Genomic DNA, 14784 nt, shown 5'->3' with positions numbered 1-14784 from the left:
GGTCCATTTTCAAACATGGAGATTAAGGGTGGTAAGATAAAAGCTGCTTAATTGTTAGAGAAAATTCCCTGCCTTATGAAGGGGAATATTCAAACAGCATCTGAATCTATGAAAGGTCCAGTGCTGGAGAAGGTTCATTAATCATTTCGGTCACCGGGAGACAAAACCAGACACCACACATTTAGACAATTGTAAGCTCAGACTCTATTTTGTAGTAGAAATGATTTAGAAAAAGAATAACCGTACAGCATGATACTGTCCAGAAGGGCAGGCTTCTTGGGTGGTTGGAAGATGTTCAAGTGCAACCATGTATTCGTCGGTCTGGTGGAATGGGCTTGCAGTATGTGACCACCATTGTACTGTAAATGGTGAGGCCTTTCGACCAAATGTACACTGACTCAGGGTGGCCTTGCCTCAAGTCATCAGAATTCTTCTCCAGGCCAAGACAGATATAAGCCTACATATTTTCTGACAGTCGTGGGAGAATGTATATGTTCGGGCTTTACTTGCCCACCCATGCTAGTGTTAATGACTGTTCCGCAGCACTATAGCTCATCCTTTCAAAAGGCAGGAATAAGGGGGCATGATCATGGGCGGTGTAAGAATCCAAGACTCCACGTTAAGCTGTTAAATGTGCATTCTAGCTGCCCATGATACAAGAAATCAGTTCACTCTTAAGAGATACAACTGTGGCATATCAAATGGAGGTTAATCTACCGATTTCTTTGGCTTGAATCATCAGATCTCACAAGTTTAAAGTTGATGGCTGCTCACAGAACGTAAAGAAAATCCTTACATGTCATGCACGGTTACGTAGCTACCCAGTTCTACTCTCCAGACTGATGTTTTGAACCAATCTTCACACTTGGCCAAGATTACCCAAACCCTTTGGCCGAAGGCACTCATCCGTACTTAAAAACACCTCAATGAATTCAGGTGCTTCCTGTGAGGAAATGGAAATTCATTTAACTCTTCACACTCCGTAAGACTTTTGTGAACACAAGACCCATAGTAAAAATATATATTATAAAAAGTAATATCTAAAAAAATACATTATAATCATAGACACAATACACAAGTTAAAAGTACAGGATATATTGGGCGAGGAGGATAGCTCAGGGGAAACACATGTGTCTTGGAAGCAAGACACCGAAAAGGTCTCCAGGATTGAGCGTGTTGCAAAAGATTAATAATACAAAAGCCAATAAACAATAAAAAGTGTAATTATTTCCTAATTAAAACAATCATAGAAACCAACACAGGGGGTTTGAAGCTACATCTTATTTTCTGGAGTAGCTCAGTTACAAAAGGTGCATACCATAGACCCTACATTTCAGATAAGCTTCTTTATCATATTTGTTCTACTCTTCTGGGCAGAAAGCTGACCACGGACCTGGTCACTTTGGCGTCCTAATCACCATGCATGCTTTGATGGGTTAAAGGTGAAGACGTCGGTCAGTACAGCGTGTGCTCTTTAGTCCCAAGATTATAATACAGGGCTGAAATTGCCTTTTTGGGAAGCGCTGCCCTTTCTTTGATGCTTAGTCGTGGCAATACACTAACAGCTATCTACTCGGCAATGTGTGAAAGCACCGGTAGATTAATGCTGGCTTCAGATTGGGCATGATTTAGAGTGTCAGATTTAAAATCTGGCAGTGTAAATTACTATTTTAAAATTGCACTGTACTGGCTTTACACCGAGAATCCGCCTACGAAAAATCCACCAGTCTCCATTGACACCCAATACACTTACATTGGCAATAAGGTTCGAGTCTGTTCACATGGAAGCAGTTTCTGAATTCCTTTGGTACGCTGATGTCAACTGCACTTATATTTTGAAGCATAGCATGGGCGCCACTTCATTCGTCCTTAGAATGTCTGGATTGCTTTGGCTCAATCGTCGGTGCTCATGTCTCTGATGAGCTTCGATTTCAGGTTCCAATATAGGCACAAATAGAGATGTGCCCTTACATGATCTTGAAGTCCCTCAGGCACAGGAACCTCTCCATGTGCTTTGTTACCCTTATGAGAGTAATCTAGCACAGCTGTGAGGACTTCACTCTTTTAGGGTGCACAGGCCGAATGCTTGCCACGCATAACATCCAGTTCAGGGTCCTGCAGCCAGGCCCTGTTCCTATGAGAGAATGCAGGAGGCACGAATGTGGAGATTTAGGATAATGGCTCTACTAACTCATGAGTGTCAGGGCTGTGGAGGCAATGACCAGATAAGACTAGGTTTAACGGCTTGTATACTACAAAAAGAGGGAACCCAGACTTAGAACTAACTCAGTGTGAAAAATATAGATGCACCCCAAACTTTCAAGACTACAAAATCAGAGCATACACGTGCTAATGTCAAACATTTTCAGAGATTCATAGTGTGCTTAACCTCTTCTTTTTGTTAACAAATATTATATCCTGATCACCATCAGTCACCAACAATGCTGCATGGATCCATGATCATGACTCACGCCACTGTAAACAATAAAGAAAAGAGAGTAAGCTCACTAATGACCCTCTGAAGATGTGGAAATTAAGCACACATATGCTACACAGATTTGTGAAGTGTTTTGTTCTATTTGTAATTTGTTTATTAATATACCTTTAGCCAAATCGGCTTTGTATATGTGCAACATTACATTACATCATTAAAAAAGCAGCAACCAGTACTATACAACGGGACTGACAAAATAAAAGCAATAGACATGATACCTTGCAGGCCAGAACGCGTGCTCATTATACACTTAACCTACTACCGTCACTCGTTGCCAACCTAGATCATACTTTCCACTATAAAAATAATGAATCAATTAAAAGTTAAAACACACCATGTGCTAATTTGAAATCTCAATACATTCCATAAGAAATGTCCCTTTAAAATAGATATAATTTATATAATTCCCTTCCATTCATTTGCGCCACATTTCTACTGTCTTAGTGCTGTCACATTTGTTGTTATAGGATTTGATCCATTTGGCTTGCAGAGTATTCAAGCTTTCGCATTCAACTAGGAGATGCTCTGCAGACTATTATGTTGGTACTGCATAATCTACACAATCTATCTGTTCTCATTATGCGTGAACGTGCTCCCATAATTTCTAACAAAGGACATATATTAAATTTGATCAGCAAATATTGCCTGACCATCAAACTACTTGGGAACGCCATTATGTAATTAGACAAGCTGCATTATATAAGCTATGAATAGACTACTATACACATTAGTAGCTAATTTAACAAGGTCTGCTTAGTAGCTATTAGAAGCCAATTTCAGTTTCAGCCACCTTTTGCATGACCAAATGTGATTAATGCTACTATCCCAAGTGAAACCTGTGAGCCAACTATCATGAGTCTTCCTGATTTTAGCAAGTGTGCCGTGTGAGTGTACGCTTCAATCGATACATATGCTTTTAAGTAGCTCACTATACTAGTATGATTATCTAGACTCAGTAGCTTTTCGTACCATAAAGTTGCTCTAGATATGTATACAACCATAGTACTTTTTATATTAAATTCAAGTCTAAGATATTCGACTGGCAAACTCTTTGGCACTTGAAATCATTTCCTTAACATTTTTGCTTCGTAAACATTCATTTCGGATCTTACATCATGACCCCACACTTCAACACTGTACATAAGAACAGGGATGATCTTTGCAGTGTATAACAACATAACTATTTGGATTGAGATCCCACCTTGCACACCAATGAAAGCAATTAAGGCATGAATAAGTCTCATGCATTTGTTTTGGGTCGCAATCCAGTGGCATTTCCAGGTTAGCGTATCATCAATGGTCACCCCTAGATATTTATATTGTTTTACACATTCAAAGAGCAGTGAATCGTAATATCACACATACCTAGAGCCTACTCTCGATGATTTCCATCTAAAAGCCATGATTGTGGATGTACTAATGTTAGCCTTGAGAACATTATTGTTAGAATATTTATTCAGACAATCTAGAAAGTTTTGCAATCCATTTTGCATTTCATCGAATAGTAATAGATCGTCGGCATAGCCCAACCAGTTTATTTTCTGCCTCCCAATATTAATTGGGAAAGATTAAAAGTCATGAAATGCTGCTGGCAGGTCAGCTAGGTAGAGGTTAAAGTGTGTTGCAGCCAAGATGCAACCCTGCCTGACACCTCTTCCAGTGGCAATAGAAGCTGAGAGTTTGCCCTCGACATTCAAACTTATTTGTATATTAGTGTCATGGTACAACAATACTATTATATTCAGTAGGCCTTTCGGGATGCCCCACGCTATGAGCTTCGACCAGAGCTTATTACGCATTATAGTATCGAAGGCCGCACTAAAGTCTATGGCCCTCATTACGACCCTTGCGGAAATTGACTGACCGGACCGCAACAGCGTAAATAGCGTTTCCGCCATTGCACGAAGGAGCAAAGTGCGGCCAATCACGACCCATCGGGCACGAGCATTACGCCATGGCGGAATCCGAAAGGCTGCGATGGCGGAAATGACCCCAAAACGGCCCTTACCGCCGCCGTACGCTGCACCAGGTGCAATACCGCCACCCATCTTAGCGGTCACCGTAATGAGCGGTCACCGTAACGAGCGTGCACCGCAAATTACGGCCACCGTAAATATACGGAAACGGAAGTAAAAGCATGTGGCCGGAACGGGAAACAGCACGCCGCACAACTATAAAATCCGAATCCCAACACAACCATAAAAAATCCGACCCTGACACACATCCCAACCCGTTAGCAACCCCAGTTAAAAAAATAAATATGGGAAAGGTAGCCAAGAAAGCGTGTGACCGCAAGCGGCAGGTACACTTCTCCCGAGAGGAACTGACCGTGCTCACCGAGACCCTACAGGAAAATTCCGCCGTCGTCTTCTCCAGTCAAATGACCAGGACGGCCCTTGCCAACAAGAAGGCCATATGGGTCCTGGTGGCACAGCGCGTAAGTGCGGTGGGGACAACACCCCGCACGCCACAGCAATGTCGCAAGCGGTGGGACGACCTGCGGATCCGCGTACGCAGCATACTTTCTGCGAACAGGAACATCGCCACAGCTACCGGGGGGGGTTCAGAGTCGCCCATCAAGTTGACCCCCTGGGAGGAAATCTGCGCCTCCACCATAGGAATGGAGAGCATAGAGGGAGTCGGAGGGATGGAGAAAGGAGTGCCGACATCCGGAGAATCAGGTAGGTTGGCCAAGAGAAACAATGCGAAATCCACAAACCACGAACATGTGCAGTACCATGTGACCCCATAGTGCAATACATACTTAGCCCTGACAGCGCCCTCTAAAAGTCAGAATGAACAAACAAATCAATCAAGAAGCCATAAACAACCCCTACATGTGCAGCATGCACCCCCTAACTGCAGGCAGCCAAATGAATGCATCCTCAATCCACACGGAAATGAGACCACCTCCAAGGCCCAGTCCCAAATCAGCCTCATGTACCACCCCAATGCATTTGATACGTTGCCATTCCAAATCCGACAGACCCATAACTAACGCTCGCCCCTCTTTACTCCACCACAGGGTCCGATACCAACGACGAGCTGCAGGACACCCCTACCAGCACGCCTGCAAAGAGGGCCAGGACCAACGTCCCAAGAGCCTCCACCTCAGGTGCAAGGATCAAGACACGGCAGCAGCAGGAATCAAGTGGCAGCACACTGGAGGGGACTGCAACAGGCACCCCAGCAGCCAGCAAGTCCACAACCCCAGCACCACAGGTCCCCCCAAAGAACGTATCTGATGGCACCGCCTCTGGTGGTAGCAGCACCATAGGGGACACAGCTGTCATGCCAGCATGCTCCGACACGGAAAACAGTGCTGGCGACGTAGGTACCATCCATGACCTTTCCCAATCCCCCTGCATGTCCCATCCCCTACACCATGACGAAACCACGCAGGGGCACCCTGAAGACGACGACTGGCCAACCCCCACAAGTCCTGTGCCAAGGCAACATGTGTTGAGCAGCCCCCCTGTCACACCACCGCAAATGTCCATGGCCCAGCAGAGGCAACAGTCCCTCGACCTGCTGATCGAGCAACAGCAGGAAGCGTCCACGCTACTCAAGGACCATGCAAATGAATGCGGGGGTTCCAGGGCAGCCATGGAAACATCCACCGAGACACTCAGGGCACAAATAGAGAAAAGTAGTGAGAGCCTCAGGGGAGAAATGGAGAGAAGCACCGAGAGCCTGAGAGCACAAATGGAGAAAAGCACCGAGAGCCTGAGGGGGGAACTGCATGCGACGTCCAAAGACGTCTGTGCTGAACTTGCTGCTGTGCGCCGTGTGCTCTCGGAGCTCTCACAAACCCTCAGAGACATGCATGGACGCGAGCAGGCAGAGACCTCATCCGTGGCAAGTTCCGTCCAGGGCAGCCCCCAACGCAGATCTGGCAGGAACCTGCGCTCCACGGGCAGGGGTGCCCCTGATACCCGTAGAGGGGGCTTGCAATAGCGTCTACCCACGGACAGCATGCATATTTGGACACTGGTGTTGGGGGGGGAGGTAGTAGGGTGGAGGGGGTGTGTTGGGCTTCACTGGGTGGCGGGTCCATAGGGTGTATAAATCAAATCACATTAACAATACAGCACCTCATTATCATCCAATGACATGTGTGGACATTGATATTTGCGTACGAGGCCTTCATAGGCGTACAGTCCACAATGTGCCTGTACTACACACACACAGTGCCACAGGTCCCCTTTCCGTGTAATAGGCACCATGCGTGGTTGCTAGAAGCATGCATCTATGATGCTCTGTCGGATTGCACGTGCATCCTGTGCCTCATGGACTCCTTGAGGTGCCTCCACATCCCCACCCTCATCATCATCATCATCTTCAGGTGCATGCAGTACAGCGTCAGGGGGCATGGGCACATTCCTACGTATGCACATGTTGTGCAGCATGACACATGCCATGACCATCTTAGAAACCTTCTCATGGCTGTATATGAGTGCCCCGCCAGACCTGCTGAGGCTGCGGAAACGAGCCTTCAGTAGGCCGAATGCCTGTTCAATGACCACACGGGTACGTGAGTGGGCATGGTTGTAGTCCTCCTCATGCTCGTTCTGTGGGTTCCGGATTGGTGTAAGGAGCCATCTCTTCAGTGGATACCCGGCATCACCTGTATGAGACGAATAAAGGGTGTCAGTGGAATGATAGTGCTAAGTAGCCCCCCCCCCCCCCTGCAAGGTCATTGACGCATCAAATGGGCCACGATGTCATGCATGAAATGAGACTCACCGAGTAGCCAGGATCTGTGCCCTGCGTGTCGCTCCATGTAGCGTGGTATTCTTGTGTTCCTCAGGACCATAGAATCATGGGTAGATCCTGGAAATCTGGCACAACAATGCGTAAATATCTTGTTGGAGTCACACACCATTTGCACATTGATTGAATGAAATTGTTTCCGGTTGCGGTACTGGACCTCCATGGCATGTGGGACAACCAATTCAACATGGGTGCAGTCGATGGCACCAATGCAACCCGGGATGCCGCCAAGTGCATGGAATCCCACTTTAGCGTTGGTAATCTCCTGGTACGTGCGTGGTAGTGTGATGTGGTCGTCGGCGTGCTTCAGGAGGGCATCGTGCACTTGGAAGAGTGTCCGTGAGAACAGTGGCTGTGAAATGCCATGCAACTGTCCCACTGTGTGCTGGTAGGTGCCTGTGGCCAGGAAGTGGAGTGCAGACACCACCTTCAGTAGGGGTGGGATGGCGGTTGGGCTATCTATCATGCTCACGAGGTCAGCATGTGTCATGTCCACAATGGCGATTATGGTGTCCCGGTCCAAACGGTAGAGGGTGTGGATCTGCTCAGCAGTGAGGTTGAACGGATCGGCTCGGAGGCGTGGGATTGCGGGCCGCCTGCGTGGTGGTGGTGGCAGTGCTTGTGGGCCTTGCTGACCCTGCCTTGCCCTCCTCCTCCTCCTCCTCCTCCGTCTCCCCTGTGCGCCCGGTTGTTGTACCTGTTGTTGTTCGTCGTCTTCTTGTAGTTGTAGCACTTGCAGTGCTATCTGGTACCCCAGGCCCAACATCGCTAGTCCTGCCGGTAGCATTTTGGAGTGGGAGTGGTTGTGGGAGGGGTTTGGGTCTGCAATATATGTGCTGTCGGCCTGTATGGCCTCCACCTGTGCTGATTGAATGAATCTGTGGCAGATGCAATCCCTTCTGGTCGAGCACGGCCCGCACGTAAGGCTGCATTTGGCCGCATGGCATCTTGGGATTGGAATCATGTATCAAATCCCGATGGCAGTGTGATGTACTTTGACTGATTTTCATGCTATGCTCCCATTGTTACACATGCTATGATTGCAGCCGCTTACATACCTGTGAAGAGTCAGTGGTATGTAGGGCTCGATCGATGGCCGACCCTCATGCAGCACAGTAACGTACTTCACCGACGGGCGTGGCGTCCCATTTGTGATTGCAGCCAGTTAGCATCATGACACACAGCCGCACTACATTGATGTAATTGTGAATGCAAGCGTTCACAGAAGCCTTTTCGACGTAATGTTGCAAGTGAGGAATTCGAAGGCCAGCATTTTTGGTTTTGAAGTAGCGGCGAGGATACGCCCACAGGTCTGGCTGGAAATGTAACGTTCTATTGTAGAATGTCCTTGGGACATGGCCCATAACGAGCAGGCAATGAATGATATGAATTGAATGGGATGCGCAATAGCGTAGTGGACGATAAGGCAGGACGTTCCCAAATCCATCTTGCTTCACAACACTACAGATCCGGCCAGGGGCACAGTGGTTTTTGCGGACTGCATTACGCACAGACGCGATGGAAGTTTCACATATTATGTGAGTGAATATTCATGCGTTTTCATTGCGGGATGAGGGAATGATGTGTGGATGCATGGACTGATGAATCCGTTCAGGGTCTGCCATGTACATGGGTTTCTTGGTTCACTCCCCTTCCCCTGCGTTATGTGATGCAAGGCTGCCATAGTGGGACATACGTCTCTCTGCCCTTGTCGGATCCTCCCTGTCTCGACGCGCCTTCATACACTTGTGTCTAGGCACGTTACTAATCCCATGTCATGGGTTCTATCTTGACGGACGCATGCACAGTAACCGACGTTGCCAATGGTGTATTTAGCTCGATTGGTTTCGTTGTGATTCGATACTGGATTAGGGGTGTGTATATTCCTTTGGAGTGGGCTAGCATGCATATGGGTGTGGATTTGGTGTGTTGAATGAAGATTGTAATGCATCATGAGTCCCGTAATGCAATCGGTTGATTTGTGTTTCTTTTGGGTGACAGGTATCTCCTGCCCTATTGCAGATGCCATCTCTACGCCACTCCTCCAGATGGTTTTTACTCTCGACTCCTGCAGCTTCGGGTGAATCAGTGGAGCACCATTTCGATCATATGGGACGATCGCCAATGGGCCACATGCCCTTACGCTGTACTGGTGGCTAGGTGCAACATTTCGGCCTTTCAGCTCGACTAGTGCCTGCCTCATGGGACGGACCTGCGGTTCTTGCCGCTTCCATGTTGCCTTTTGGAACGTTGATGTAAGCCCTGTGTGCCATGATGGTACAGGGCGTCACACAAGTGGAAGCCGGTCAATTATTGCAGATGCAGCCCTCGGTGATGATGGTTGTTTTGGTGGGATTTTGCAAATTGATGTGGGGCCTTTGTCATTTGGATGTGCATTTAAATTGTATTCCGATATTTGTCGTGTTGCGTTGTTCTTTGCAGGTGATGTGGCGATTTTCGCTTTGTGGCGGTATGTATTGCATGATGATCTGCTTTGTGTTCCGCCTTCTGAGTTGAGTTGTGTGGTACAGTACTGGCCGCGTTTGCCTACGTAGCACAGTATGGTCACGGATAGAGGCTGCCATTGTGTCTGTTTACATGATGTGCTGTTCAGGGGCGGGGGATTGGCTTTTGGCCGACTGGTGCCTGTCAGCCAGGTCGATTGGTGGAATGATGGGTTGTTCAGAATGTGGCTGGTCACAGGTGACTGTGTTTGCGTGCGTTTGTTGGAGGGGGACTGGGGTCATGTCCATTGGAATAGCTTCTGTATTGATGCCATCTGTGCCCTGCAGCTCCCATCGGCCCCTCTTGGGATGGGCCTGGCTGCTCAGTCACTCTGCCGACTTGTGTGGTACATGCTTCTGCTGATGGTTGGTTTGTTTACTGGCATGAGTACAGGGCTGGTGCAATCCCCCTCAGGATGCTGTTGTGGATGTTGCCTTGCGCTGGTGGCAAGCGATGGGGGACTACTGTTGTTTTGTGTCATGTGTTCTTGATTTTCATTTTGATGTGTTGTACCTTCACATGCCTGTGCTGCGTCAGTACGGCTATGGTGACATGCCGTACATGGATGCCCACTCACGGGGCGCTTTGAGCCCCTGCATGCTTTTCTACGTTGGCATGCATGGGTGAATAGTGGATTTCACTGGTTGCATAGTGTGTGTACATTGCGCCTGCCAGGAGTTGTGCAATGAGGCCAGGGAGTGGAGTACAGGCACTCAGTGGGCCATTTACGGTTGGTTCGCGTTGCCGTATTTCTCGCCATGGCGGAATGGTACTTTACGACGTGCTTGATGGCGTTCAGTACATGTCCGCTAGGGTCAGAATTCGCGTACCGTTGCGCCATGGCGGTGATTCCGGTTTTGCAAGGCGCGCGTGCGCGTACTTGGTGCAGTTAGCGTTGCCGTTCACTGCGGTGTCGCTAATGGCATCGTACTTTACGGTGACGGGTCATGATCGCAACGAGCGGTGTTCGATGGCGGTATTGCATTTCCGCCATCATTTTTCCATTTCCGCAAGGGTCGTAATGAGGCCCTATGTATGCTCCATAGACGGCTGAACTTTTAATCTTATTCATGTATTCAACCGCTGACACCAATATTAGTAGATTGTGCGTGGTATTAGAATTTTGTCTGAAGTTGATCTGGTTAGGAGGGAGAATGTTGCTGGTAGCAATCCATTCAGTTAGTTCTATAAGAAGGACTTTTACAAACAATTTCGCAGAGATGTCCAACTTTGCTAACATCCTATAGTTGGCTGGATTCGTCCAGCAAAAATGTGGCTTGCTCTCCACGAAAAGGGGAGAGTTGCTCTTCTCCCGATCTCCACAAAGAGTAGACGAAGTGTCTTGGCCCAGAGTAACAGCGTTTTTTAATTAGGCTATTACATGTACCATCTGTGCCGGTTGCATGAAATGATTTTAGTTTGCCGATGATCAGTATGAGATCTTCAATAGAGGATTTGCACTCCCATACAAGTGAGGGTAATTCAATTATTGTATCTAGGGAAGTCTGGCTATTCAGAGTTGCAGCAGTATGATCAGACCATGCGTTCTCTGCTACACTTTGTAGTGGTAACACACGTTTTGCTGCTCCATGAATTACTGCCCAAACGCCATTAGTATTCCCACTAATCGTATAGTTTGCAGACAGTTGCCATATTTTCTCACAAGCGAGATGGTGGGTTTTTAGCCATCCCTTATACGTGTTTTTAGCTTTTCTAATGGGCATACTTATTTCGTAATCTACATTTATAACTCTTGCAGATTTCAATATATTAGAAATTTGAGTCCTCTGCTCTTTTTTAGCCGTGTATATTATTAACAAAGTGCACCATTTTAGTGCTCGACATATTCCAGCGCTCAAGGGGGCTCTTAGTTACTCTACATGTTTTAGTTGTTACTTTGATCTTACTTGTAAATTCAGCAAAATCGGCTATGATGGTGGAGAACACTTTCGCTTCACCTGTCTCATGTTGGGCGATACATTTCAGCAGTAGCTCCTCCACCAATGCATTCGCTTTTTCAAGGTTCTTCAGATTCCATTGAAACCGATTATTACCATTGTAGATATAGATGTCCCCATTCTCATCATACTCATTACTGCATGCTACAGTTGGATCTGTTACTACGGCGACAAATAATGGCATTTGATCACTTTCTTCCCGTGATATTATGGCCATGTCTAGGAATATTGACATAGCGGCTGGATTCACAAGTGTGTAGTCTAGAGTGGATGCACTTTTACCGCTAATTCGTGTGAAAGCCTTAGTGGGGGTCTCCACGGCAATGACCATTTTTAGTTGAATTAGTGAGTGAGAGTAGAGGAGTGTCACCCAGGCCTTTCCTTGACACTTCAATGGCCTCAACATGACAGGGGATGACACAGAAAGCCTCCCAGGTACTATTTGATTGTTTTCAATATTTGTATTGAAATCACCCATGATCAAAAGCGGAACATTAGGGGTAGGGGGAACACCTGAAGTAGCTTTTTTACAGTATTTACATTGCGTGTTGTTGCCACTTCTCCTCTTGGATCCTAAATATTTGTTATGTTAAAGGGATAGTGCACTAAAAAATGTGTATTGTCTTAAAATATGGGTAATGATCTAAAAACATATATTAAGCATCGTTTTAAAGAAAGTTCCTATGTAAAATTTTGACCAAATCATGTTTTAACCCAATCATTTCAAGCACTAGGAGGTAACCATTTTGTGAAATGGACGAGCCTCCTGTCCTCGTGTTTATCTCTGCCCTCACGGCAATAATGAAGCAAAAGCCACCTACTGGTAGCTTTTATTACAGCAGCTTTTGCTTCCTTATTGCCGGAGATGCAGAGAGCAGAGAATGCAGGCAGGAAAACTGCTGCCGGTAAGTGCTTTTATAAATACAACGTTGTTGTATTCATGATTGCCATGGTTTTCTTTTTAAATCCGTGAAACTTAAAAAGAAAACCACAGCATTTATAAATACAACCTTGTATTTATGATTGCGGTGGCTTCCGCTTTGAGTCTACCGGGCTCTCCTGGGCCGGTTAAATTTCATTGTTAAATTTAATACACCGTTGTGTCAAAAGCAAGACATGAGTGGACATTCATCATTGCGCATGTGTCATTTAATCATATACAGTGCATGTACCCACACACCCAGTGGGCTCTGTCAAAATATCATGTCACCCTCTGCAGCCATATGTGTCAGTAATATTGTGCAATCACTGACTGACGCACAGCACGTCGCTCCTGTGCCTCGGCTCCGCAATGATGTGCAGCCACTGCTTCTTCATCCCCTTCATCATCAACAGGTGGTTGCAGTTCAATGTTAGGGGTCAGGGGCACGTTGAGTTGGATACACATGTTGTGCAGCATGACACATGCCATGATGGTCTTGGCCACCTTCTCATGCCTGTAGAGGAGTGCCCCACCTAACGGGCTAAGGCAGTGAAACCATGCCTTCAACAGGCCAAAGGTCTGGTCAATGACCACACGGGTAAGTGTGTGGGATCGATTGTAATCCTCATCATGCCTGTTTTGTGTGTTTCGGACAGGGGTGATGAGCCACGGCATCAAGGGATAGCCACTGTCACCTGCATGGGAGGCATAAAAAGCTATATGTCAGTCGATTGCTGATGGACAGCTGTACTAGTCACACATGTCGGCAGATTATCGTTGGTCACATGCACATGTCCCTGGTTGTATGCACGCCATTTTTAGGCCCTCAATGTGTCCTGTGCCATGGAATAATGGTGTGGGTTGCATCTTCAAGATGATACACGGTGTGCTCTGCCGTCTTGTAGCTCAGGCATTGTGTACGCATACAACTGTTTTTGTGTAAATTTAGTGATGTATTGTGTTCTGTAGGATTTTCTGATGGGGAGCGTTGGCAGTAGGCTCTGCAATGTTAGGCATTCTGCGCTGATTTTTGCAATAGTGACATGCAGCATTCCTGTGGTTGATACGGGATATCGGGCACAACAATATGTGATGTTGCTTGCGTCGCCTTCCATCGGCACCTGTTTGTAGTGGTATTGCTTGCGATTGCGGTAAACCACCTCCATGGCATGGAGGCCATCTTTTGTTTAAAGAATCTTCTGGGGAGTCCGTGGTCGGGATATGTATTCCGTTGTGTGCTTGAGGAGGGCATCCAGCACTTGCTTCAGGATGCAAGTGAATAAGGGTGATGATATGCCATGCATGAACCCCACTGTGTGCTGGTAGGTGGCTGTGTAAAGTGGCGCCCCGACACTACCTTCAGTAGAGGGGGGATGGCAGTGCGTATGTCAATGAAGCTGACAATCGTGTATCATGTCCACGATGGTGTCCCGGTCCAGATGGTACAGGGTGTGGTTGTGCTCCGGGGTTGGGTTGGAGGGACTGGCTCTGATGTTTGGGATTGGGGGCTGCATGCGTGGCTACGCTGGCTGCACTGGTGGGGCATGCTGGGCCTGTCTCACCCTCCTTCTCCTGCTGCGTCTCCTCTGTGGTGCCTGCTGTTGGTGTTGGTATTGTTGCTGGTGTTCCAGTGCATGCATGTCCTCCAGCTGAAGTGTTGATGCTACTATTGGATTGATGTTGGTGTGGAAAGGGGTGTAGTGTGTGGGTGCGCTCCTTTTGGTCAGGCAGAGACTCCATTGCCTCTACCTGTGCTGATGGTGTGCACCTGTGGCAGTTGGGAACACTGCACATGGCATTTTACGGTTTGTCAGAGATGCCGGTATTTACGGCATGCCGGAATCCACTTTTAGCGCCTTCATGATGCCGGTATTTGCATGTCAGCTTCACTTGTGATCTCCTCCAGTTTACGGCATGCCGCTATTGCCAGTATGATGGCCCGCGTGCCTGCGCCCATGCCGCTGTTAGAGGCACCGTTATTTAAGGTGCCGCTAATAGCGGTTTGGCAGGTCGGAATAGCCCGGAGCGGTAAGCAATGCCGGTAATCCTTTACTGGCATCGTTTATCCCTTACCTCCATACTCGGAATGACCCCCAATGTCTTCTAATGCAACATCAGAACTGGCACAAGTA

The sequence above is a fragment of the Ambystoma mexicanum genome, chromosome 5q (genome assembly GCF_040938575.1).
Source record: "Ambystoma mexicanum isolate Mex_15411 chromosome 5q, UKY_AmexF1_1, whole genome shotgun sequence".
NCBI lineage: Eukaryota > Metazoa > Chordata > Amphibia > Caudata > Ambystomatidae > Ambystoma > Ambystoma mexicanum.
This window is presented reverse-complemented; position numbering follows the sequence as displayed.